Source organism: Hyperolius riggenbachi, chromosome 4 (genome assembly GCF_040937935.1).
Source record: "Hyperolius riggenbachi isolate aHypRig1 chromosome 4, aHypRig1.pri, whole genome shotgun sequence".
NCBI classification, from domain to species: Eukaryota; Metazoa; Chordata; class Amphibia; order Anura; family Hyperoliidae; genus Hyperolius; species Hyperolius riggenbachi.
In genome coordinates, this window is record NC_090649.1 from 410628811 (window position 1) to 410634360 (window position 5550).

The following is a 5550-nucleotide window of genomic DNA, read 5'->3' on the forward strand; positions in this document are numbered from 1 at the left end:
TGAAATGTTTAAAATAAATAAAACATTTGCTACATCCAAAAAAGTCTGTATCTCCAAGGCAAATGGAATAGCTTTTCTTTAGAAAATAAACCACATTGTTAGCTATGTAATGGTAGCATTAAAAGACACCTGAAGTGAGAGGGGGGGGGGGGGGGGGTATGCCATTTTTGTTGATTTTTAAACTATACCAGTTGCCTGGTGTCCTGCTGATCTTTCATTCATTAGTAGTGTCTCAATCACCCGCCAGAAACAAGTATGCAGCTAATCCAGTCAAACTTAAGTCAGAAACACCTGATATGCAGAATGCTTGTTTGGGGTTTATGACTAACAGCAGGAACGTAACTAGAAATCGCTGCAAAATATTGGATGCCCCCCGGGGCCCACGTAGGGCCATTTTGGTGGCCCGGAGGGGTCGCTGAGGTCCGATCTCTAAGTGCTACACGCTACTTCCTTATAAACAGGAAGTAGCGTGTGGCACTTAGAAATCGGACCCCAGTGGTGAAACACAGAGGTATGCCTGTGTTCCTGCCGATGCTGCTGCCACCTATTTAATGCAGGATAGGAGCTCGCTGAGGCGAGAGCCTGAGGTGAGGGAAGGGGGGGGGGTGGCCCCCCTCCCCGCCGATGTGGGGGCCAATGCTCTCCCCTTATGCTGCGACCCCTCCTACCCCCCCAAAACGGCCCTGAGCGCCCCCCTCCACGGGTGCAGGGGCTGCGTCCCCTATTGTTATGCCACTGACTAACAGTATTCGAGGCTGAGCATCAGCAGGACAGCCAGGCGATTTGCATTGTTTAAAAGGAAATATGCAGCCTCCACGAAGCAAGTCATTTTGGCTCATGCTCTTGCACACACTGTGCCTGACCTGGGCGCCGCCATAGACATAATGTTATTGCCTTTAGCTGCGTAGCAGTGTAATTCGGGTGCTGGCGATTGCCGGACCCCAAATTACTTTTACCTCTGAGCTGCTACGACTGAGAGCGGGGATAGCAAGGAAGCCGTCATTCGGCTCACCCTACGTCAAAATGATAGGAGGTGAAAAGCCATGTATGCCAGCCTCCACATCCCTCTGACTTCAGGTGTCCTTTAAATATGGGGGCTTTTCTATAGACATTTTGCAGATCCTCATTTTCCATGACCTAACAAATGGTCCATTTTGAGGATTGGTCAATGGCTCTTAATCATATGGTTATCATATGCAAATTGCCCATTGCAATTACTAACAAACACACATAATCATTAAATTCCCTTTGCAGGGGGTGCTCTCAATATAAAGGCTCTATCTGCAGAATCCCCAATGTTAATTAAGAGGTTATATTCATAGTGCTTGTGGGTTAATCTCCTAATCAGTAATTGAGATTTGAGACTAGAGATGGCCCGAATAGTTCGCCGCCACCATACATCATCATTGGGCTAAACTTTGACCCCTTACATCACAGTCACCAGGCACATGGCAGCCAATAAGCCTGCACTCCCTCACGGACCCCCCGCCCCCTATAAAAACGCAGTTGCATCGGCCATGTTCCAGTCCGTCTTCGGCTGGAATAGAGAGAGGAAGGTACACAGCTTGCTGGAGATCTGGAAAGCGTTAGCTAGGCTTGTTTATTTTGATTCTTGATGGCTAATTGCTGTTTAATCATCCCAAACAGCCCTTCAGAGCGGAGTAGTGTTTTTCAGTGCTGCTAGATTTGGGCGCAGCTGGTGCCACCCTAGACTATAATGGGAATCACATCTATAGCGGCGCTCAGTGAATAACATCCGCGCCGTCAGAGGACGGAGCCGAAGTTGCTTAAAAAACACAATAATTCGGCCTCCAGCAATCGCTGGAAGCCGAATTATTTCATTCCCGCACTATCCATGGCGGCCTGGAGGGGGAATAGTAATTAACACGGCCCGGACTTGTGCAGAAACAGGATCAGCCATATAACAGCTGTATCCTGTGCCCAAGTCTACCGGCGCCGATTTCACATGTATGCCTTCTGAGGGTTACTTCATCCTTCTGCTGTTTTTTTTGTGTGTGTGCGACACTCCACAGCCCACAGGCACCCACCACTGTGTCCAGTGCCCACTACAAGCACAATAGTGTTTCAGGGCCTGTGTTATTATCACTGTATTGTGTTTGAACTGTTGCAGCATTCTCAGTGTGTCTGATAGTGCAGACAGAGCACACTGGCACTGAGCCACACATGTGCCCACTTATAGCGATATTGAATTGTGTGCCACATAAAAGCACATTTTTTTTCCCACTACTGCTTCAGGGCCTCTGTTATGATCACTAAATTATGTTTGAAGTGTTGCTGCATATTCTCAGTGTCTGTCTGATAGTGCAAAGACAGGGCACACAGGCATTGAGCCACACCGGTGCCTACTTATAGTCATATCAAATTGTGTGCCACAGAAAAGCACAAGCACAGTTTTACCACTAGTCTTCCAAGGACTCTGTTATTATCACTGTGTATTGTGCTTGAACTGTTGCGTATCTTGGTGTGTGACACTACACAGTCCACTGACAACCAGAGCCGTGTACACTACTGCTATTGTTGTTGCCATATTCAGTTGCAGGCACCTCCACTGCATTACTTTTCACTTGTACACTCTATAGTCAGGAGGAGCTCCACATCAATCGAAGTTGAGTGTGCCTCGACCTTCACCCCTGCGTCCACCGAGGTGCTCAGAACATCAAAGCAGCAAAGAGGTCGGCACCACTCCAAACATGAAGAAAAGCTCTTTTATTGCATCACCATTGTGGCATAACAAGCCACAATGGTGATGCAATAAGGGCCTGTACACACTGAAAAACGCAAGCAAAATCACAAGCGCATGCGTTTTTAAAGTGCCTGTAGTTTTAAAAACGCATGCGCTTTTGCCTGCGTTTTTTGTGCGTTTGCGTTTTTCTTGTAATTGCTGATTGGCTAAAGAATCCTTTGTTTTTTTTTCTAGTTTACATTTCAACAGGAATCAGGAGATTGCAGAGTCTTCTGGGATACTGACTTCTGAAAAACGCAGGCAAAAATGCAAGCATGCGTTTTTCATGCGCTGTGCTTAAAAAAGCGCAGCAGGCACTGCGATTGCGTTTTTCTAAAAACGCATCGCACCAGTGTGTACAAGTCATCACGATTTTCATTCTTTTTCAAAAGACCTTGCGTTTTTAAAAACGCAACGCAAGCGCAGCAGTGTGTACAGGCCCTAAAAGAGCTTTTCTTCATGTTTGGAGTGGTGCCGACCTCTTTGCTGCTTTGGTTTTACTTTTCACTTGTTGCAGGCACAGTACCCCAATTAAAACAAAATGACAGGCAGAGGCAGGCCACCCCGCAAGTGTCCTCGAGGTCGTGCTGCTGTGATTTCCTGCAGCCCTGGAAGAATGCACAGTGTTCAGATGGCACATACCCTCAACCCCCAAAATTCTGAGGACGTGGTTGACAGGCTTACACAGTGCACCACATCTTCCACAGCTTCTGCACGGAACCTCCTTGACGCACCGTCCTCCTCCTGCTCTGCTTCTGGTACCCCATAACAACTTACCACCACCACCTCCATTAGCACCACAGCTGCTCCACTTGATATGTCAGAGGAGTTATTTACTCCTGTAAATAACTGTAACTGTTACTCCTGTAAATAACTGTAACTGTTTAGCATGGGTGTGCTAAACAGTTAGCATGTGAAGTGCCGCTCGCGGACTTTTGCGCACAATAACGCGGACTTTTGTACGCGACCGATCGTGTGCAAAAGTCCACTTTATCGTGCGCAAATGTCTGTGATCGTGGCACTTTGCGCGCGCAAAAGTCCACGAGCGGCACTTCACGTGCTAACTGTTTAGCACGCCCATGCTAAACAGTTAGCACTGCTTTGTGAATCAAGCCCTAAATGTGCTCATTGGACTTTGGGCCCCTTAAAAGTGTCACATATGCGGTATTGCTGTTCTCAGGAGTAGTAGTATAATGTGTTTTGAGGTGTCTTTCCACACATACCCATGCTGGGTGGGAGAAATATCTCTGTAAATGACACCTTTGTGTAAAAATAAATAAATCGTCATTTACAGAGATACAGTATTTCTCCCACCCAGCATGGGTATGTGTGGAAAGACATCCCAAAATACATTATACTACTTCTGAGTACGGCGATACCACACCTGTGACACTTTTTTGCAGCCTAGGTGTGCAACGGGGCCCAAAGTCCAATGAGTACCTTTAGGATTTCACAGGTCATTTTTACTCGTTTGGTTTCCAGACTACTTCTTACGGTTTAGGGCCCCTAAAATGCCAGGGCAGTATAGGAACCCCACAAGTCACCCCACTTTGGAAAGAAGACACCCCAAGGTATTCCGTGAGGGGTATGGTAAGTTCATAGAAGATTTAATTTTTTGTCACAAGTTAGTGGAAATTACACTTTGTGAGAAAAAAAAAATTATTTCCACTAACTTGTGGCGGAACCAGTACACCAGACGCAATCACGTTCGGAGGAGCGGTGGAACGCAGACATAGTGCCCGATCAGCGTGGGGATCTCGGAGTGCGGGACGCCGCCCAGGAGACGCTGCAGAGGGCCTTAGGTACACTACTGTGATATGCTTAAGAACCTTCTGAAGCTTGTAAGTGGCGAGAGTGGCGCAAGAAGCGCTGTTGTGAGCAATTTGATTGCTACAGTAGCTTTGCGCAATGAAGTTTTTATTGTGCTTTATTAAAGATTAAAAAGGTTTTATACCAAGACATCTTATATGATTCACTGAAGTACCGTGGTGAAACATAATTTGAATGTGATATCCACCTGAAGAGTGAGGTGGTTAAAATCCGGTGAGCCTCTCTGTTTTTGGGTGACTTGGTTCACATTACACGGAGGTTGTGTGCTACTTATTCCTGACGGAATTATGCGATGTGCAGTCTGTTTGTCTTGTAGGTTGGCCAAACACACATTGAAGAGTGAGAGCGCGGTGGACTGTTTTTAGTTTGTTCAAATACCTCAAGAAACATGACAGGTGCTCAGAAAAATCAGAACTGCTTCAAACTGCACAAATTCACTTTTTTGTACCATAGTTTGTAAATGCTATAACTTTTACCCAAACCAATAAATATACACTTATTGGATTTTTTTTTTTTTTTTTTTATCAAAGACATGTAGCACAATACATTTGAACAAAAACTTGTATAGAAATTTTACTTTATTTCAAAAATGTTACCACAGAAAGCTCAAAATATCATTTTTTGATGAATATAAAAAAAACCTAAAAATTGTAGCAGCAATCAAATAGCTCCAAAAGAAAGCTGTATTAGTGACAAGAAAAGGAGGTAAAATACGGTTGGATGGTAAGTTGTATGACCGCGCAATTACCGTTACAGCTGTGTAGTGCTGCATTGTAAAAAATGGCCTGGTCTTTAGGGGGGGGTTAAGCCTGTGGTCCTTAAAGGGAACCAGAGATGAACGTTACACACACAAGAAACATATAATTCTATTGCTTTTGTTGAGGAAATCCTTTTACCGCTATTTTCACCGCTCTGGTGTGCCTTGGAACGTTTATTTTTACATTTTCCCCCCGGGAGAAATCAAAGATGGCCGCCGG